Source organism: Colobus angolensis, unplaced genomic scaffold, assembly GCF_000951035.1.
Source record: "Colobus angolensis palliatus isolate OR3802 unplaced genomic scaffold, Cang.pa_1.0 Scaffold147, whole genome shotgun sequence".
NCBI classification, from domain to species: domain Eukaryota; kingdom Metazoa; phylum Chordata; class Mammalia; order Primates; family Cercopithecidae; genus Colobus; species Colobus angolensis.
Genome location: NW_012114566.1, coordinates 5,529,373 through 5,551,802, shown reverse-complemented (window position 1 = coordinate 5,551,802; position 22,430 = coordinate 5,529,373). Strand labels below are relative to the sequence as shown.

At 38.4% G+C, this 22,430-nt stretch overlaps 1 protein-coding gene across 4 annotated transcripts in view; it reads right to left on the bottom strand.

The window, feature by feature from the left end:
• KYNU (kynureninase) overlaps positions 1-5,629 on the bottom strand; it is a 175,927-nt gene extending 170,298 nt beyond the window's left edge. For 2 of the 4 annotated variants that reach the window (XM_011935694.1, XM_011935697.1), the window contains exon 1: positions 5,388-5,629. The gene's annotated coding sequence lies outside the window, so the exon portion shown is untranslated. Of the gene's footprint in view, positions 1-619; positions 779-1,582; positions 1,668-5,387 lie in introns of all 4 variants that reach the window. The other 2 variants (XM_011935695.1, XM_011935696.1) reach the window with 2 other exon arrangements.
• Positions 5,630-22,430: the final 16,801 nt, after the last annotated feature.

The following is a 22,430-nucleotide window of genomic DNA, read 5'->3' as shown; positions in this document are numbered from 1 at the left end:
AAAATGTGGCACATATACACCATGGAATGCTATGCAACCATAAAAAAGGCTGAGTTCATGCCCTTTGTAGTGACATGGATGAAGCTGGAAACCATCATTCTGAGAAAACTATTGCAAGGACAGAAAACCAAACACCGTGTTCTCACTCATAGGTGGGAATTGAACAATGAGAACACTTGAACACAGGGTGGAGAACATCACACACCGGGGCCTGTCGTGGGGTGAGGGGATGGGGGAGGGAGAGCATTAGGAGGTATGCCTAATGTAATGAGGAGTTAATGGGTGCAGCAAACCAACACGGCACATGTATACATGTGTAACAAACCTGCACGTTGTGCACATGTACCCTAGAACTTAAAGTAAAATTAAAAAATATTTTAAAAAAGAGTTGAAAAGGTAGACCAATTAAGGCTAACACAGTAGTTCAGGAGATAAACGGTGGTGAATTACATTTGGTGATGAGGGCAAAGGTAGAGGGAAGAGTGTGGATTTATGATATATTTTGGAGAAAAAGTAGATAGGACTGGCAGATAGATGATTTCTAGTGAGGACAGGAAAGAAACTTTCTTTTAGCTTTGGGGTATGGGCAAATATGTGAAATATGATGAAATAAAAATACCTGGGGAAGAAACATTTTGAGGAGGGAAATTGGAATTCAGTTTAGTGGACTGGTTGTGGTGGTTCACGCCTGTTACACCAGCACTGGGAGGCCAAGGCAGGGGACTGCTTGAAGCCATGAGAGTGAGACCAGCCTGGGAAATGTAGCAAGACCTCATTGCTACACACACACACACACACACACAAAGCCAGATGTGCGGGCACTGGCACGCACCTGTGGTCCTAGCTACTGAGGAATATGAGGTAGGAGACAAGGAGTTTGAGGTTGCAGTGAGCTAATTGCACCACTGCACTCCATCCTGGGCAATAGATCATGGCTGTTTTTTTTAAAAAAATTCTATGGCTGGGCGCGGTGGCTCAAGCCTGTAATCCCAGCACTTTGGGAGGCCGAGACGGGCAGATCACGAGGTCAGGAGATCGAGACCATTCTGGCTAACACGGTGAAACCCCGTCTCTACTAAAAATACAAAAAACTAGCCGGGCGAGGTGGCGGGCGCCTGTAGTCCCAGCTACTCAGGAGGCTGAGGCAGGAGAATGGCCTAAACCCGGGAGGCGGAGCTTGCAGTGAGCTGAGATCCAGCCACTGCACTCCAGCCCGGGCGACAGAGCAAGACTCCGTCTCAAAAAAAAAGGAAAAAAATTCTCTTTAGGATATATTAAGTTTCAAATAAGTATTGAACATGCAGGTAGAAATGTCAAGCTGGTCATTGGATATTTGAGTCTATAACTTAGGGGAATATTGGATCACAAGATATGTTTAATATTTTTCAATTCAGACTGTACTTAATGCCTAGAATCCCTGGGGGCCAAAACTAACACAGAACTGAAGCTCTAGAATTCAATTCAATCTCCATTCTTCTACCTCCCTTCCTCTTTTACCTTAACTAACATACACAGTGTTTGGTAATAAAGAGGTGCGTATCTGAGGGTTACGTAATGCCAGTAAAACAGACATTATTCTTGCACTCTCTATTTTCATTCTTATACTTTTTGGGCTTCTTATTTTCTCAATTGTCATGGTCTCCACTGATAAGCCATTCTTTATATTCCTAGACAAAGATACCAAGCTTCACCATTGCATGTTTTTTTCTTTGCTGTCAGTCGTGACTCCTAACTGCTTCAATCCATGGTTCTGTACAAAAGTGTAGGATTTCAGCATCGATAGATGGTGCTTTCAATATCTGACCATAAGTATTATTTGTCCTCCACATGAAATTTTCTATTTCTGTGATTTTTCTCATGCCATTTCCTTTGCCTAAAACGTTTTGCTCCCCTTCAACTTGTTTGGATTCTAGCCAACCTTCAAAGACCTAGCTCTAATGCTTTTTTCAAGAGGCCTCTTACGATGTCTCAGGCAAAAGTAGCCTGTCTTCCTCTGAACACCAATAACAATTAAGAGCACACTTATGTACTTTACTTATGAGAATAATACATTCGAAGCATATGAGAAATACATCAAATCTATTGAGGAGTGAAAATGGAACCCCTAAATAAACTAGTATGAAATACTGCAACCCCCACCCCCCCAAAAAAAGACAATAATACATTCTACCAGGTACTATATTTATTTGGACATATGTATGGTTAGGAAAGATAAAAAACATTTGCTATGCCTAAAACTTGATTCTAAATGGCTCCCCACCTATAGATTTCTGATGAAGGAACCTGCATTTTGAAGAGACATCACTGTGTCTCTACCACTTGGCATTATCAGTTGCCTGGTCATAGTTTATTAGACCTCTGTTGGACACTTACCCACTAAAGACAATATAATTTCACCAAAAATCTGTGAATTATTTGCTGTAAAAGATCTAACCAAACAGTGATGATGTTTAGCTGAGCATATAATCCAATTCTTTCAGGAATCTGAGCTGCGGGGTGTGCTTATTCATTCAGTTAGGTACAGGAGCTGGAATTTAAAATAATCATAGATAGAAGCTATGAAATGCTAGGGTCTAGGAGGAATACTGTCATGGAATGACTCATTTTTCAAAGTAAAACAGAACCACTAATTGTTAAAGCATGAAAAGCATGAAGTGATTCGAGCAGCAAGTGAGAGTCACTTAGTTACACAATGGCCAGGGATTAAGCAGCTATGTCTCCTGAAAAGGTGACAGGACAAGCCCATCTTGAGAATCACTGAATCCTTCATGCAACATGCTATGTGCAAGGCTCTAGGGGATCCATCTTCTTGGCTATTCCTAAAATTCCATGAGATGTTTTTCTGCCTTACTATCAAATTAGTCTTACTACAAACATGTTACTTATGGTAGCTGGACTGAGTTGCTGTTCTACCCTATTGAATTGAACTCCACCTGGGGGCCTGAATCATGTTTAATTTATCTTTATAGACACCTCATTTAGACAGAGTACCCCTGCTGCCAAAGTGGCAGTTCGAGAGAGTAAACAAAATTGGTTGATGAATTATTTGACATAATGACATATTACTAGGAGGACACCCTCTCTCATTCTGACCATATGAGAAAGACTTAGACAAATGTTTCTAATGAAATTCAGAATCAAGAGAGTTTGCCTTATATTTGAGACTTTCTTTGGGAGGTCAGCCCTTTGAGTTCATTGGAGGTGACTTGAAACTCTAAGTGGGGTTACTTAAAGAGATTAGTTTGTTACCAACAGATTCTGAATAAATTCCAACTTTCCTTATTTTAAAAATGATACTCATTAATGTCATTCTATCTGTATCTTATTTAATCCTTGTAATAATCCTGAGGCATCAGAATCCTTTTGCTCCATATCAAGACGAAACCCTGGCACAGACAGAGTAGAAACAGCAATGGACTAAAAGGATAGCAGAGTGCACAGTAGGGTACTTAACCATGCCTGAGATGCTGAGTCCATTGTGCTGGCCTTTGGTAAAGCCCATGGATGGAACGCACAGAGCACAATTCCTCATCGGAACCTTGAACCTCTCACTTGATTTTTCCTTGCATATTGCTTCCTGATGTGTGTGTGTATATGTGTGTGTATGTCTTCAGCTCATTCCCTTTCTCTTTGGCTTCTTTTTTTCAGTCCTACACTCAAGCTGCAAAGGACCACAAGTTATGCATGAATTGATTTACCCTTTTTAATCCATCCTTCCCAGTCCAGTTTCAGCCAGGCAAAAGTTAAAGTGGTTGGTTCCGCTCCTGGGCCTGTCACGTCTGCGGTACCTTGAGGTACTTCATGGGCATAGTCTTCCAAATGACTGCACCCTGCCCTACTCCACCACTGTGCACAACTTCGCATAGACTCAAATACAGTCTTTAGTTCCCAGGATAGCACAGTGCACTCACTCTAAGGATGCAATTTATTCACTCATACTAATTGCTGCTTAATTCTGCACTCACCCCAGCGGCTAAGACTATTAGTGTTCACAAGCCGTAATGTTATGCCACGTTTAGTTTGCAAATAAAGTGACATGCTCATATTTTGAAATGAAGAAATTAAATCCAAACTCGTAAAAACTTCAACTTTTACATATTTTACAAATTTTCAAATTTTACATATTTAATGTTAATTTTATCAAGAGGGGTGACATGCATACCATATGGTCCCAGGCAAGTCACCTAACTGCTCTGTATGTCAATGTTATTTAAAGTTAAATGTTACTTTCTTCAAAGGATTATGGTTAAACTCAAGTGACATTAGGTTCTTTATAAAAAGATAAAAGATAGTTCGTAATTTTTTTTAAATTATCAATACTTTCTGATGGACAGCACCAATGTGCCTTCAATTTAGGTTTGGAAATTGTGCTTTTACAGTTTTATTTAGACAGTTAGAACTTTAAAGTAAAAAGCTAGTATAATAATTAAAAATTGATTGATTTTAAGAAAATAACAGAATTTAGAATCTCCTAGTCACCCACTGATTTAGGGCTAAATAGTTAAATGAATGACCGTGAGTGTTCAATAGTTAATCTTTACACAGCTTCACATTCACGCCTGAAATAAGCAAATTGTACATAGGAGTTCAAAGTTTAGAACCTCACTTAAAAATATGTCGAGAAAGTGTGTAGTTTTTCATTAATAAAGAAAAAAGGAAAAACAATATGCATATTCAGCAAGATTCTTTAGGCATATCATTGAGAAATGGGTAACATTACTGTGTTACAAGTGTATATTTCATATCTAGGATACGAATTACTTTCTGAACACATTAATAAAATCAATACATTTGCTTCAGTATTACTATTAAATAACACCCCATTGGCCTCAAAATAAAAGCAGAAAGGAAAAAAGAAAATCTAGTATATTTTTAAAAAGTGTATCAACTTTCTCTTCTTAGGTTTCATAAAATGAAAGGGGAAGAAACTCTGTTCAAGAATAGGCATTTTCACTTCTCTAAATATTTAATATGACTACTAGCAGCATAAGACAATTAAAGTTACCAGAAAACAGTAGACTTAAAATCTGTTTAAGAATATCTTTCCCTCATCTGGAGTTTTACCTAATCTTGCCGTTTAAACTCAAATAAGAACAGGACTAACTTTGGTTTGTCAAATGTAACCACATTCAGTGCACTATGGACATCAGTTCTTTTCCATTACATTAGTAAAGATCTCTTCATTTAACCCATTTCTAAAGGCGGGGCCTTTAGGAAGTTCACACCATTTTTATTTACAAAAATAATATGAAAAAAAAGAAGACAGCAGCAGAAAATAAAAAACCTCTAAAACACTATGACAAGGATTCTACCTGACAGAAGTTTCATTTGGAAAAAACATGGAGTAAACACTAGAGTGGAGAGTTTTATCAGTGCCTCCAGCTTACCAGCTAGGATTCCAATGGGGTGCTTGGCTCCCAGAATCTGTCCAGGAAGCTCTCAAGAATTTCTTGCAAATGTACAGGCCAGATCTTAGAGTAAGAGATTCAAAGAACTGCTCAGACTCCACCCAGTGGAGAATTTATAAACATACTTGTACTTTACTTCCTCTCCCCTAACCAATCTGCAATCTCCAGCCACTGTCAGAAATTTAAGCAACATATGTTCCTGCCCCCCATTTCAAATGCCAGAGCCTCCAGTGAGGGCTTCTTTCCAGAAGCAACTTTGCTCTTCAAACTCAAGTAAACACGCACTTGTCCTCTAACTACATAAATCTCTGACCCCTGAATTGATGAGTTTGTCCTAGAGCTAAATTCCAAATTTTGCCTTAATTCTTCAGTTTGAGCTCTGGATTTTTGAGACAGTACCCTTCATCAAATACACTGAGAATTTTCAGCCTAATGGCTGAATCTATGACATTTAATGGGTACGCTTTTTAGTCAAAAATTTAAAATAGGCTCTCAATTCCAGAATACATTCTATTGCCTAACATGTGAGTTTAAAAAACAAAAACAAACAAACAAAAAAAACTCCTCAGTAATAAACCTGGACAGTTAACAAGACAATCAAGGAAGAAAGAAGATCTGAAGATTCAAGTGGAAACTAGCCTGACAAACTTCATTAATGCAAATTGTTCATTTAAGTCTGTGAACTGTCTTTTGTTCTACTTTGACTACCTCTTTAGGTTTATTCCTGAGCTTGGGTCTTTTGATGAATATCCTTGTAGTTATAAAAACTAAGAGCAAAGACTTTCGATATTTGGACTAAGGATGAAGACTGTGCCTGAATAATTGAATGACTTACACACACCTATGCTTTGTTTAGCAACCCACAACAAATCAAGTCAAGTGTCATTTAATCATTTCTATCAAGTGTTCATTGTATAAACCTGAGCAATTCACTTAACCCTTGTGGAGGCTCAGTCTCCTATTTATAAAATGAACTTAAAAATACCTTCTTCCCAAGATTATTGAGATGATAAAACCATGCAGGTAGAAAGCCATAGGTACCATGACACTTAAGTCAAACGTGACATATTGTCTTTTTTTTTAATCTTAAGAAACCAGACAGAAAGTACTAATCTCCAGTTTCCAAGAGAGGCAGATAAAGTGCATAAAATTACTTTAATAGGAGTAATTAACCAGGGAAAAGAAAATATATTTCACTTCATCAATCCTATCCTTGCAATAATCCTATAAAGTAGTCCAACAATTGATTGACTTAGAAGAGTAAAAATTTGAATCCATTCAGGAAATTTCAGAAGGTGTAATTTTTTTGCATCTATTCTGTGGTGTATGCCTTATGCTGTAAAAACTTTGGAAGATTACCAGGCTCTAATGTATGGGGAATGAACCAGAGGGCGGATCTGTGTCATTTTTGTGTCACTCTTTTAAAAGATTGACTATAGATTTAGAGAGACAGATATGGACATCAAGATTTTGTTTTCACAAGATCTTGCTTCTTCTAAAATCTTACAATAATATGATTAAAAATTTCATCAAAATATTATCTTAAAACTACTGTTTAACTCTGTCACCTTTAAAGAACTTGTTTGGAGGTGTAAGCTATACTTCTATTTCTTATGTTTTACAAATTTCTTTCTTTAAATTTGTTATATTTGAGGAATAAAAATAAAATCCTAAGCCCCTAGACTAACTGAACGGACACGCTCTTGGCCAAGGGGACCCCAGAGTAAACTTGAAAACTAAGTTTTTGGCCGTGACAGGATAGGAAGTGATCACTAACTACGATTGGACTTTCTGCCCTACGGCTAAACAGAAACCAGTCATTTCAAAAGACTCCACCAATGACATCAACCATCACCTGATGTTTTCCCTCCCTTTTGTGGTTTGGAACAAAAAAACAATACTGATGATGGAGCGTTTCCGGCTAGCCTATGGAGAACGTGCAGTAAAGGCTTTCATGTCCTCTGCTTCACATTGGGCTGAAAACTGCACCCTCAGATTGTATTAATGCTGCCATTTTTTTGAACACGGATCCCATGGAGAGGCATGAAACTCCATTGTGCATGCGCACATTTCTCCTTTCATAAATATTCATGGCTCCCTCTATAGCTTATTGAATATGTATATTCAGCTACCCTGCTCAACATAAATTTCTGTTTCCTTTGCCCCTCCCTCAAAATGTCTGTTTCCAGCTTCTGACCAGAGGCTACGCTTTTCAGAGGTCAGAATGGCCACCCTGGAGGCTGCAACCCTTTATGTGAAATGAAGCTCTCCTTTCCAAGTGTACAAACCTGTCATTCTTCAGTTGACACCTTCATTCATTCAAGAAAAGTATTAAGCATATTCTTTACACCAAGCACAAAGTGAAATGCCAGGGATGTAATGGGGAGCAAAACTTGTATAATAACATAGGCCCCTAAATACAGAAGGGAATTGTGAGAGAACAAGTCATGCGGGGTCGGGGGTGAAAGCAAGACCCACTGCAGGGCCAGCAGTGGAGGTTAAACAGAGAACAGTGTGAGCTACCATTCCTTCCTTTTGGAAACAGAAAGAAAAAAAGTGTTGCCGAAATAAGCTGTTGTACAATTCCCAGTTGTCTACTAATTTCCAGGTATGCCATCCCGCTGATAACATGATATGTTTGTGAGAGGAAAAGACTGATTTTATCCTCCTTAGAGCTCTGCCTATGTATGGAGCTAAGTAAATATCTATTAAATTGGTTAATTTGTTTTATGTTTTTAAATTAAGATTTAGTTTATTTTATAAGCATTTTTCCTCTCAAAAGGTAATCTTGAACTACGAACTTTATTCTTATTCTTCAGGGCCTTTTTGCCACAGTTAGGCCAGTACCTAGCATTTAGTAGACTAAAATGGGTGCTTGCTGGATCATTAACCAAATTAAATTCAGAGCAGTAAACTCTTTCTGTAAGAATCCAAGGCTGCACTACCAGTCTGATCATAACACTCTAATGCTGGGTGCTCAGTATGTGAAGTGAGTAATGAGATTAAAGACAGGGACAAGTTAGGAAAGAACTAATAAAAAAAAAAACTGCAGTCTCAAACTTGGGTAAACAGACAATTTCACAATACACTATTTTTCTTAGTTAAATAAAAATGCAGAGCTCACATGTGACTTCTTAGGAGGAAAATTTACTCTGAGTCATTCATCATTGGAACTCTTCTTTCTTCTTTACAGAGGGTGTTGGGAAGTTCCCACATGCGAGGGGCCAATTAGCTTCCTTCTCTCTGCCCTCCTGCCTCTCCTTTCCCCTCATCTCATGTATCCCAGGGCCCTGCACACCCAATCACTCTTCCCAAACTTCCCCTTGGGGATAACCAATATGACATAACAAAAACTTTCTCAAATGCTAGGTCAGGAGATTTGCCTTAAGCAATTTCTGCCAAGGAACACAGCATCTTCTCTATATGGGTAGGGGAAAGTATAAAAAACAGAGCACACACAAACTTATCTCTCCTCTCTTCTTCCCCCTCCCCTTATCTGCCCTTTCTTCCCCTCTTCTTCCTTTCCTGCTGCCCCCTCCTCTTTCCCTCCTCTGGCCATCTCTCCTCTTTCTCCAATGCCCTCCTCTTGCCTTCCCTTCCTCTCTCTCTCTCTCTCCTTTTCTTTTTTCCCTTTTTCTCTCTTCCCTCCACTGAACTCTCATTTCCTCCCCCATTCTCTCCTTTCTTCTCCCTCTCCCTCACTTTTACAACTGGGAAGGCAAAGCAAATTAATATGCTAATAAATCACTAGGCTATATTTAGACAATCTACTTTTTTCCTTCCCGTGAGGTACATAGTCTGGTTATTAGAAAAATTTCTCAGTAATGGGAAGGGACTTTCCTACCCTCTATATGTTGTATTTTCAGTTTTTCAGAGGGAAAATGCAGGGGTTCATTATAAGCAAATGACATTTTGCCAGTTGGTGATTAAAATCTACTTAGAATCTAAAATTCCTATAACCCATTCCCTTTTTCCTAGAGCAGAACTTTTCCCTCACTGTTAAACTCACAAAGGTATAGAAGGCAATCTGAATAGTGTGCTGTAGCAGGGGAACTTTAGTCGTTTTCTGTTATATGTGTTTGAAGGCCAATTTGCTCAATTGTCTGATTGTTTACATGAGGAATTTCTGAGGTTCCTGTAAAACATGAAAAACCCAAAGTGAGTTGAGTCATATTGACATCACTGACCGCATAACAACATCATTGATGTCATGATGACTCTGTAAAATGGGAACAGGTATTACAAAATCTCCATCTAAAGACAAAGCTTTCATATACCAGGGTTTTTTTTTTTTTTTTCTATAGTACAAGTTGCAATGTACATGCCCTCTTTTACCATAACAACTCACAAAAGAAATTTTTTCTTAATATTAAAAATGACTATCAACAGGGGTAGTATAAAGCTGATGTTTGGAGATATCACTTCAAGATCCTCTTCTGGGATTTGTCCTTTCTTCCTATGTTTGTCTGGCAAAGTGTTTTCTAGTGTCACTAATAAATGCTGTAAAAGTTCTCATTTTGGAAGTGTCCAATATCGGTCCACCATTTTGCCAGTCATTTGAAACTTCTCATAGCTTATAGACAGACACTAAAATATAGCAAATTCCTAAATTGTCTTAACCCCACATTGCAGGCAGGGGAAAAGAGTTCACTAGACTAGGATCTGAAGAATGGTGCAGTATGTCCCCAAAAACCAAAGAAAAGTGCTACTAAGGGGCTCTGAATCTAGACAAGGAAGATGCAGATTATTAGATAAGAGGAAGAACTAGCAAGAAACAGAAAAGGACAAATGCATTTGAAATTTTAACTTGTAGTCATGTAAGAAAATAGTATCCTCTATAGAAATATTTTTGTAATTTAGAGGAAAAACATAATTAGTTAGCAAAAGGCAAATTTTCAAAACTAACCAAATAAGAGAAACAGTTGAAGAAAACAATTCCTTTAGAGGAGATTAAAAATGCGTTTAAAGAGTCATTGTGTAAAAGGAAACAGCCCCATTGCCAGGAAGTACAGAAAAAAAATAGAAGGCACACATTATGTTTGGAAAGTTTTGCATATGAATTCTAGCACAGCATTAAAGATTAGGAGAGTCTCATGTTATTCAAACTATTCCAGATCATACAAAAAGATGAGCTTTCCTATTCATTTTCTGAAGTTATGCTAATTTCAGTTCCAAAACTTGATAAGAATAGGAGTGTAAGCTGCAAAATACTGTTTCAGTTTTTAAAAAAAAGTTGGTAAGGAATTGTATCACATGTATTTTCATCAGAGCTAATTATTATTATTTATTTCAGATAAACAGGTTTTATTTTCACCTTGAAAGATTCTAGTTTTTTTTTTTTTTTTGAGACAGAGTCTTGCTCGGTTGCCCAGGCTGGAGTGCAGTGGCACAATCTCACTGCAAGCTCCACCTCCCAAGTTCACGCCATTCTCTCCTCACCCTCCTGAGCAACTGGGACTACAAGTGCCCACCACCATGCCCAGTTAATTTTGGTTTTGTATTTTTAGTAGAGATGGGGTATCACCGTGTTAGCCAGGATGGTTTCAATCTCCTGACCTCGCGATCAGCCAGCCTCGGCCTCCCAAAGTGGAAAGAGTCTATACTTAAATTGTTTTGTAAAAAGATTATACAAAGTTTAAATAATCCTGCAAACATACAAAGTAAACAACCAAGTATATGTACAATAGCTTTGAGCAATATCACTCATAATTACATAACAGTAATAATTCTTTTTATTCAGGATATACTAATACTGTCTAAAATAAATTACAACTTTTCCCTACTACATTGTTTTACCATATTTTGTTGTTTTACGTGGTGTTTAACTGTATTTTCCTTTTTCAGCTTATTGCCAATTAAAAAATGTTTATTCTTTTATATAGATTTTATTCTATTCCACTGTGCAATTTTAGGTTCATAGCAAAACTGGGAAGAAAGTACAGTGAGATCCCTGTATCCCCTTACCCTCAACTTATTTATTTATTTTTTCTTTTTCTTTTTGAGACAGGGACTCATTCTGCTGCCCAGGCTAGAATACAGTGGTGTAATCATGACTCACTGCAACTCCTGGGCTCGAGTGATCCTCCCACCTGAGCCTCCCCAACTAGCTGGAATCACAGGTGTGCACCACCACTACAAACAATAATTTTTGTATTGTTTGTAGAGACGAGTTTTCACCAAGTTGCCCAGGCTAATCTCAAACTCCTGAACTCAAGCGATCTGCCTATCTTGGCCTCCCAAAGTGCCAGGATTACAGATATGAGACACTGTGTGGTCCCCTTAACTTATTTTTTTAACATTTCTTTTTCCAATCAAGTTGCTTGTCTCTTCCACTTTTCCCCAATTTATTTCTTATATTTTCTTTGTATTATTTCAATATTGATTCATTTTTAACTCTTTTTTTATTCCTTTTATTTCTTTCCCTAGTTTATTTCATAACTCACCTTTATGCTTATTTCTACTTTACTGATGTCAGTTTTATTTTAAATTGTTTTCTGTTACACAGTTTTACCTTTTTCTTATATTATGCTATTTATTCTTTATTTTTACTCAACTTCTTAGTTTCTTGCATTCTGTTCTTCCACTTTATCTCATTGGTTTAATTTCATAATTCTAATTATTTCCTGGTTATTTTAACATTCATTATTAAGAAATTGTTATTGTTTTTAATTTTAAAAATGGTCTTTATATGGTATATGAAAAACAATTCAATATGGATGGCCCCAAGGACAAAGAGTCTGTACCATGGAAAGCTGGCCTTGCAGTTTTCTATCAAACTTCACAGGAACAGCAGTTTGCAGCCTCCTCTTTGCCGAAACACACCAAGGGGAGCAGGATCATTGACTCCCAGTAGTTCTCAGCTGTGATGCAATAAAGCATTTCAAAACCTCTAGCTGAATGTTAAGACAAAGGAAACATAACTTTGGTTCATATTCCTGTTGCATTATTTGTAGTAGAACATTTTATATCCTGAGTAATATCAGTTATATTTGTTAGAAATATTTTCTTCCAACTTATAAATGTTATGTTAAGTTAAACTGTTTCTTCACTGTACCTACAGGCTTCTCATTCTGCAAAGGCTGAAGGATCTCCCCCTGTATTCCTTTCCTGGGCATCTCTAGCTACTTGGCCCCGTGGACACTTCAGGCTCTTCAGTGGCTTCAGAGATTCCTAGTTTCCAGGTTTGATGATCCTGCCTCATTCCTAAACTTCCTGAATAAAGACAAAAGACAAATGAGAAACTGGGAAAAAATACTGGAATATATAGCGTATACATCAGTTAATGTTCTTAATAGATAAAACTATTATTATTTATTTTCATTTTACTCAATAAAATATTCTCATTTGTTCATGTTATACTTTTTTCCAAGAATTTAATTTTTATCTTAATATAGGAAAATCTGTTTTTGTTGATATTTTTCTTGTACATTTTCTTTGATTTCCTCTTTTTCAACATCTTTTGTGCCATTTTATTTAGTTTTTTTAAAGGCACATACATAAATAAATATCTACATACCACCTTACATTTATATCGATTCTGCCACTGTGTTTCAGCCCATGCAACAGAACGAGACCCTGTCTCTATGAACAACAAAACAAAACAAAACAAAACAAACAAAAAATAATTCGTCTCATACAGGACCCCTGTATCTATCTCTATTGCGCTTGAGAAATGGACCTTTGGACTCACTGCACTGACACAGGCTGAATGCAATAGTACTATGGTTAATGTTTTACTGACACCAATAAGTAGCTAAGCAGGATACTCTCGATTTTTCATTAATGAAAAGACATAAATATAGAGCAAAAAAATAATCAGCAAGAAGACATAGGCAGAAGAAATTGCTTTCTAATTTCCTCTTACCCATGACTTTTCACAAAAACATAGAATCATAAATTCTACTGGGTTTTTAACAGAAAACATGGAGTCTTCACTTTGACCAATGACTGTCTACTCCTTCCTTCTATAGCATTCCCCCTCCCGCTGCATGTCTCAGTCTAACTGGTCATTGATAGTGGCAGGAGACAGACAAATTCCTAGATAGACAGGGTTGGGTTCCTGGTGAAACCCAGCCTTCAAATCAAAGACAATTTAAAGCCTGAACCCCCAGCTGCTGGTTCCAGAAAGAGTCTATGACTGGAGTAAGAACTTCTATTCCTGTTTGCCCACTTTTTCCCTGATTGGTCCTTTCTGAATAATGCTTTTTTTTTTTTTTTTTTTTTTTTTGAGACGACATCTCACTCTGTTGTCCAGGCTGGAGTTCAATGGTGTGGTCTTGGCTCACTGCATCCTCTACCTCCCGGGTTCAAGTGATTCTCCTGCCTCAGCCTCCCGAGTAGCTGGGATTACAGGTGTGTGCCACCATGCCTGGCTAATTTTTGTATTTTTAGCCAAGACGTGGTTTCACCATGTTGGTCAGGCTGGTCTTGAACTCCTCAGCTCAGGTGATCCACCCGCCTTGGCCCCTCAAAGTGTTGGGATTACAGACATGATGAATAAAGCTTTTTATCCAATCAAATGTTGCCTTTTCCAAGGCTACCTACAACCCATGCATCCTCATTCCAAACCTATGAAAACGCCAGACTCAGCCACACAGACAGCTACCTGCTTTCTGGCCCCTTCTCACAAAGGGTCAAGAGAGGACCAACTTTGGGTCCTCTCTTGCTGTCAAGAGCTTTTCTGTTGTTCAATAAAATGATTCTCTGCCTTGCTCATTCTCCAGTGTCTGCATACCTCATTCTTCTTGCAGGACAAGAACCCAGAACCTGCTGAATAACGCGAGCAAAAAAAACTCGTAACATATTCCTGACCAGCTCACCAAGCTGCAGGGGGCAAGGATGACAGGGGCTGTGACCCTTCTGGGGGCCCAGACCTTGGGACTCTCTGAGCCAGAGTTGTAATGCACCACTATTCACTAAGCCACAGGCAGCAGGAATGAACATCCCCACTCGCTGAGCTGCAAGCAGCGGGAAGGAGAAAGAGAGTTGTGGCATTCCCTGGTGTCTCAGACCTTTGGACTCCCCTAGCAGAAGCTGTGACACCCAGTTGGTGCCCTGCACTTGCTTGCATTTCTGAGTTTTTCAGCACCACCATGTTCCCCTTTGTCTGTGGAACCCCCTTCCACACCCAGCTGTGGAAGCCACTTTGGGCACACCTGGTCCCACTATGGGCTGTATGCAGAGCTGTGGTGATCATGGAATCTGGGAATGAGCCAACAACAGCCTGCCAGGCCAAGGGGGCAGAGCAAGCCCAGAGGGACTGAGCAAAGCCGGGGCAGAGTACCAGCCACTGAGGTTTTCAGCTGGCAAAGCAGCACCAAAAGAATCCCGTGTCATCATCGTGTTACAATTTTCTTTGGACAGTTTCCTAACTTCATTCCCTGTCTCTATATTTCACCTTATAATCAAAACTCTATGTCATCCATAGATCAATTTTTCTAAAATGCAAATGAAATCATGTCTTAAGATGTTAAGTAAAGACCTTTTATAAAATAAATTTTTTTTCTATATTATGATTACTTTTTATTGTAGAGATGGGGGTCTCACTATGTTGCCCAGGCTTAAAAGTCTTTCTTACTGATATCTGAAAAGGGTGAAGTTTTAATATGACACACCGGGCCTGTGCCTAGTTCCACAGTCTCATTTTGAGTGTCTCTTCCCCATGGATGCTATAGTTCAGCAAACTTAAAATTGAACTACCCCAAACTCTCTCACTCACCTCTCTGTTTTTCCTTAAGTGCAGTTACTTCTTTTCTTTGCAATATTCTTTTTTGTTTCTCTTTCTTTCTTTCTTTTTTCCCATTCACCACTGATCAGAAGGCAGGAATATTTTCTTTCTTGATTGCCCTTTTTAGGAAATCAACTTGAGTTTCAATCCTAACTTTGTTCTCCAGTCAGTTTGTTGTCTCTTTTAAAATGTTTCTGGCTGGGTGTGGTGGCTCATGCCTGTAATCTCCATGCTTTGGGAGGCTGAGGCAGGAAGATTGCTTGAGGCCAGGAGCTCAAGACGAGCCTGGGCAACAAAGTGAGGCCCCATCTCTGCAAGAAATTTTTAAAAATAAAATAAGATAGAGAGAAAACAAGATAGTTACCTCTGAAAGAGGTAACATGCTCTATAAATCAGAAGTATGACTGGAGGTGTGAGGTATTCTGGAGGTATGAGTAGATTTATCTGCGGGTATGGCCCAATTCTCTTTGCTGTTATTAAAGCAGGAAATCAACATGACTCAAGTTTAGCACCAGGTGACGTAGGTTTTATGTGGCAAGATGACTAAGCTAAACCTGATCATCATGTGTGAAGCCAATGGCTGCTGGTCTTTACTTCTGTATCAAACCTGCTGCAATGCTTTATAGTAATGGCTATGTACTTCCTGTACCCTGTCTCCTTCAGTGTTATGTGTCTTTCCAATACTCAGAGTGGAATGGAGTTTAGGGAATGGTACATTTTTAAATTTTTTGAGACAGGGTCTCACTCTGTTGCCCAGGCTGGAAGGCAGTAGCACCATCACAGCACACCTCAGCCTTGACTTCCAAGTCCCAGGCTCAAGTGATCCTCCCTCCTCAGCTCTACAGGCATGTGCCACTGTACCTAGCTAATTTTTAATTTTTTTTTGGAGACTTCCTCATTTGCCCAGGCTGGTCTCAAACTGCTGAGATCAAGCAACCCTCCCACCTCAGCCTCCCAAAATATTGGGGCATGAGCCAATACACCTGACCAAGATATTCTTCACTGAATTTCATGGGACCATACCTCCTGCCCAGGGAGAACTCCTTGGCTCACAAAAGATAAGAGTGCACTCTCCATGCCTAGCTTCTTTTTTTTATATTTATTTATTTGTGACATGTTCAGGGTTTGCTGCCCAGGCTAGAGTGCAGTGGTGCAGTCATGGCTCGGTGGTTCACTGCAGCCTGGACCTCCCAGTCTCAAGCAATCTCCCACCTCAGCCTCCTGAGAAGCTGAGACTACAGGCGCATGCCACTGCACCTGTCTAATTTTTGTGTTTTTATTTTGTAGAGATGAAAGTCTATGTTGCCCAGGCTAGTCTCAAACTCCTGGGCTCAAACATTCCACCTGCCTTGGCCTCCCAAAGTGCTGGGATTACAGACATGAGCCACCGTGTCTGGCCCTACAGTTGGACTTCGCAGGTCTGAAACTTCATTTTATTCAAGAGCTATTCTTAATATAATAGTTTGTGGTTTAAGATTATGGCTCTTAACCTTTATTAAAGACAGAATTTTCTTCTGTTTTCTAAAAAGTCTTTTTTTTTCTTTCTCATATTCTCTTGGCTTTAAAGAGAAGAGCAGTGTAAAAATGGCTAGCCTGCCCCTTTAACTGCAAGTTCCCCTTAAATCTTACTTTCGTTTCCACTGTTTCTGAACCTCCTCTCTGACAAAGGTCTAATGACTTCCTAATTGACAAATCAAAAACAGCCTTCTCTGCTGACAGCCTCTACACTGAAAGCTCTGGTTTCTATCACTTCTTTTACAGTGCAAATCTCAGTTAATTTCTATTCTCATTCTCCTTTGTCTCCTGTCTTCTCTTTCAATCTCACTCTACACTCTTCTCCTTGGGTTACTAAGGAGAAACATATCCCTTTATTTTTGTACTTGTAGCAGTTTTTGTACTGCTCTTAATAACCCTTAGCACAGGCTACGTTCTCACTTCACCTGTACACATGATTACCGCTGTCGTTTGTTTGTATGTATTGCTCCAAAGTTCATATGATGGAACTTAACCCCCTAGGTGGTGGTATTAAGAGGTGGGGTGCTTCGGAGGTCATTAGGGTATGAGAATTCTGCCCTCATGGATAAGATAAATGCCCTTTTAAAAAATGCATCATAGAGCTGCCTCTCTGCTCCCATGCCTTTTACCATATGAGGAAGCTAGACTGCATTATCTCTGAGGAATGAGCCTTTTCTTTTCTATTCTCCTTCTACCATGTGAGGACACAGCTTTACCTCCTTCTCCAGAGGATGCAACAATAAGGCACCATCTTGGAAGCAGAAAGCAGCCCTCACCAGACACCAAATCTGCCAGCACCTTTGATCTTGGATTTCCCAGACTCCAGAACTGTGAGAAATATGTTTTTATTTTTTTATAAATGAGCCAGTCTAAGGTGTTTTATTACAGCAACACAAACGGACAAAGACAATTACCTTTTTTATCAGAATATTTGTTACTTGACCATGAAGTTTTATCTTTTTTTACTGCCTTTTACATAGGAGGTAATCAAATGTTTCCTGAATTCAGGTTATTAAATTATATAATGAATTAGATATATTGCCACTGTGTTGTCTCTTTTCACCAAAATCTACTAATAAATAGTTATGTTAAGAAATTAAATATATTGCCAGGCACGGTGGCTCACGCTGTAATCCCAGCACTTTGGGAAGCTGAGGTGGGCAGATCACAAGGTCAGAAGTTCAAGACCAGCCTGGCCAAGAGACCAGCCTGGCCAATATGGTGAAACCCCATCTCTACTAAAAATACAAAAATTAGCTAGGCATGGTGGCGGGTGCCTATAATCCTAACTACTCGGGAGGCTGAGGCAGGAGAATTGCTTGAACCCGGGAGGCAGAGGTTGCCGTGAGCGAAGATTGCGCCATTGCACTCCAGCCTGGGTGATAGAGTGAGACTCTGGCTCAAAAAAATAAAATAAAATAAAATAACATAAAATAAAATAAATAAATAAATAATATTAAAGTGTCACAAATTAAAATCAACACCAAAAATAAAAGCATTATGACAATGGACTAGAAAATTTAAAAACAATAAAACCAAAAAATCAAGAACAATATGCCTGAGTATCAGTTTACCATCTAGATCTAGCATGAGTTTAGTTTGGGCTCTTAGCATGAGTAGGCATAGATTAAGTAGACAAAGAGAAAATTATTCCACACAAACAATATTTTTAACAGGTTAAGTTTAAAATCCTTTAATATGCAAGGACTTATTTTTGTTTTCAAATAGAAAAGCATGTTGAAATATGATGTTTTTTAGGCATTGGTCAGAAAATTTATTTTAGTCTTATTTTCACTAACAAAATTTTACAAGTAAAACATGACAGAGGTATGCAATTTTAATTAAAAATTTAAATAATCCACCAGAATAAAACAAACTTTTTTTTAAAGAAGCCGTCACATTAAAGAAACCACCACATTAGGCCGGGTGCAGTGGCTCACGCCAGTAATCCCAGCACTTTGGGAGGCCAAGGTGGTCAGATCACTTGAGGCCAGGAGTTCGAGACTAGCCTGGCCAACATGGTGAAACCCTGTCTCTACTAAAAATACAAAAATTACCCGAGTGTGGTAGTGTGTGCCTGTAATTCTAGCTACTCAGAGGGCTGAGGCACAAGAATCACTTGAACCCGGGTGGCGGGGTTGCAGTGAGCAAAGAATGTACCACAGGACTCCAGGCTGGGTGATAGAGTGATTATTCTGTCTCAGGAAAAAAAAAAAAAAAAGCCATCACATTACCAAGAATGCCCCCCGGTATTACTAAACTCTAGCTGTAGAAGCATTATGAAGAGGAAATGCTTTACCAGCACTTCTTTCCTCATTGTCACATCCCACAGCCTACTCTCTCAAAAATGAAGTTGCTTCTGTGACGAGCAATCCCAGGTATGGTAGGAGAAGCATACACACACACATACCCGCAGAGAGTTATAACTAATCCTTTCCACTGCATGTCCACAAAAAATACTGTGTTTACATTTTCAACTAGAGATCACATGAAAAGCTTATTCTTCGCAACTCTGTCTCTTAGCTTAACTGTTGACCCAAAGTCTTTATCAAATGAATCCAACTTGTGCTGTATGAGATATCCCTATTGTGTCTATTATTCTTTCTTCTTGTCCTCTCTGTCTTGAATACAGTACAATTACAGTACAGAACAATAAAAGAGACACTTTCCTTTATGTTTGAGAGAATAGAGCCTATTGTTATGGCTTACAAAACAATTACGAGTACACTTACAGTGCTCATTGAATTAAAAGGGTTAGCTCGGTTTGGAAAACCCTAGCATATGTATAATTTCTAAATCTGTAATATCTAGTAATCTACTTGATACATTAATTTAATTTATGATTAATGTAATAAAAGTCCATAGCTGATCTGAAATCTTCCAAGAAAAGAAATTATTTTAAATTTATATTTAGTCTATTAGATCTCCAGAGAACATGATTAGAATTGAGCCCTTCAAAATATTCTGAAACTACATCCTCATGGAATGGCAAGAGGTAATAATTGTTCTGCTTAGGGAAGTCAGAGAGGGTTCCAGAGCAGAGTATAAACACATGAAGCTAATCCCTCTCATTTGCTTACTGTAGACATTGCTGATAAAGCTCACACTTCATTCTTTTCCTCTGTTCCTAGATGTGGTCTTTCATTTCCTCAGCAGAATACTCCTGGCATGAACTTTAAGGAATGGAATGTTGTCTACCATTCCTTGGTAGAATGAGGTCTACCAACCTTGGCTGAGTGTACAGAATCCTAGGAAAATGTGCATCTTGGACTAATCTGATTTAGTAAGTGAATATAAAATGCTCCCCAGGACACCTTGCTAGTAAAGACTCCATCTAAGATTAGAGGATGAATTAATAGAACCAAGAATGGACATTGGAGTGGGAATTTACCAACTAGCAATCTACTTTAATGATTATTGACAACTGGAAAGAACGTAGAAAACTAAGAATTCCACTTTGCACTCTGTTCCAGTACAGCCATAATAAATAGCTTTATGCAGTTTATTGACATGAAATAGGAACATACCCAATATCTCAGCAATTTTACTGCTAGGTATATATCTGTATTGTTTTTTCCCCACATCAGTTATTTAAAGTGTCTCACCAGACCTTCTTGAGGTTTTTAAGACTTTTTGTGCCAACCTAATATCTAAAGAATGCAGGCAAGCATTGGAAATCCAAGAAATACCTACAGCATGAGCTCTTGGGGGTCTTATCTTTGAGCTCTAGGACTGAGCTGAATCTCTGATTCAAATTTCCAGCATCTGTGCTAGGAATTTTGTCTTTGGAAGAGCTCTCCTCAAAAGCTCTCAGTACCTCTTTAAATAGTAAAATCAGGCTTATCCAATGGGTTAAGACAATCATCAATAAAGAAGCTAACTTTGGGCTTGGCGTGGTAATGCATTCCTGTAATGCCAACACTTTGGGAGGCCAAGGCAGGCAGATTGCTTGAGTCCAGGAATTCAAGACAAGCCTGGGTAATACTGCAAAACCTCATCTCTACAAAAACTAAAAAAATTAGCTGGGCATTGTGTTGTATGCCCGTAGTCTCAGCTAGTCCAGAGGTGGACGGATTGCTTGAGCTTGAGAGGTCGAGGTTGCAGTGAGCTGAGATCCTGCCCCTGCACTCCAGCCTGGGTGACAGAGTGAAAGGAAGCCAACTTTGGGTATCTAGAAAAGTTTCAAATCCTGAACAGAATATCATGAATTCCATTGCCCTTTCCTTAGCAAAGAGTCAAAAACCAGACTTCTAGGCACCTCCAGAGACACAGAGAGAGCTCTTCCAGTTTATCTGGAAATCAGCTCTACCTGTACTAGATCCCTTAGAAACACTTCTTCACTTACAAAGAGAAATGTGGGCTATTGTCCATATAAGCATGCTTTCCATGACAAGGATTAGAAATGTTAAATGTAAGAAAATGAATAGACACAATATGTGATATGCATATGAAGGAATACTATAGAACAGTAGAAGGAATAATATCTATCTATATCGACAGAGATATCAAAAGTAAAATATTCAGTGAAAACCACAATCATGACATTTTCATGATACATAGTATATAATGCAATTTTGATCATAAAACATCCAAGTATATACTATATATTATTCAAAAATCCCCATGGATATAAATAATGTCATGGACAGTGGTTTGGGAAGAATGCAGATTATGAAAGAAATAACCAGTGCTTATTCTAAGAGAGAATTGGATTAGGAATGGATCAAAGGAAAGAAAATAAGATATATGTGTGTATGTGTTTGTAAGAGGAAGAGAGAGAGATTGAGGGAAAGAGAAGAAGTGGGAAGACTTCCACACAACATGGTCCTCAAAACTGCAGTAATAGACAATATAATAAAAGAAAAGCAAAATAATCATAGCTGGGATTAAAAGGAGACATATTTCTGTGGATAAGAAGTAGAAAAACAACAACAAAGCAGTGAGTAGGTCTGAAGTTATGGGCCTAAAGGGCTCTGGATCTTGGTGAAAAGAAAAAAGACACAAGTTTGGCTCCTGTAGGAGACAGAAATGCCTCTTACAAGTTGGGCTACTGGAACTATGACTGTTACTTTTGAAAAACAGAGTTGAGGGGGTGGGCATGATTTAAGTAAGGCAATTAGAATTGGAGGAGAGAGAGAATATTAATAATCACATGAAATTGTTTCTTAAGTCTACAAAGTAAAATTCCAAATTATATTAAGTAGCATAACACTTGGAAAGACATACACAATGATTAAGCACTCAGATGATAAATTTTTTCCACATCAAATTACAGTCAAAGGAATAAGTGTGTCTTAGCTTATTTAGGAAGTAAAAAACAGAAAGATTGAAACAATAAAATATGAGTATAAAAGAAACATCATTTAAAATCTCGATAATAAAAATGTAGACATTAAAATATACATAGATATAACTTCAGGCTGAGCACAATTGGATAGAGAACTAGTAAAGACTAGGACTTTAGTTGCACCTCAATAAAGCATGTAGGCTGACCAAATAACATATTTACTTATTTATTATTTGATTTCTGTCATCCCCAATTTTTTCCCCCTGAATGGAGCTCACAAAATGCCCTTTTTTTGGTTGAGGGATCTCTGTCATCCATGGTCCTCTATAGTGATACTTGAGCAATCTGTTCTAGTTGTTGTTTGGTTTTAATTCGATCCATTTCTCCTCTAATGGGTGTAGAACAATATGGTTTTGATTATTTGCATATCAATAGATGGCTTTATTTGCTCTGACAGATGAATGATTCAGGACTGGGTATAGAGTCTTGAATT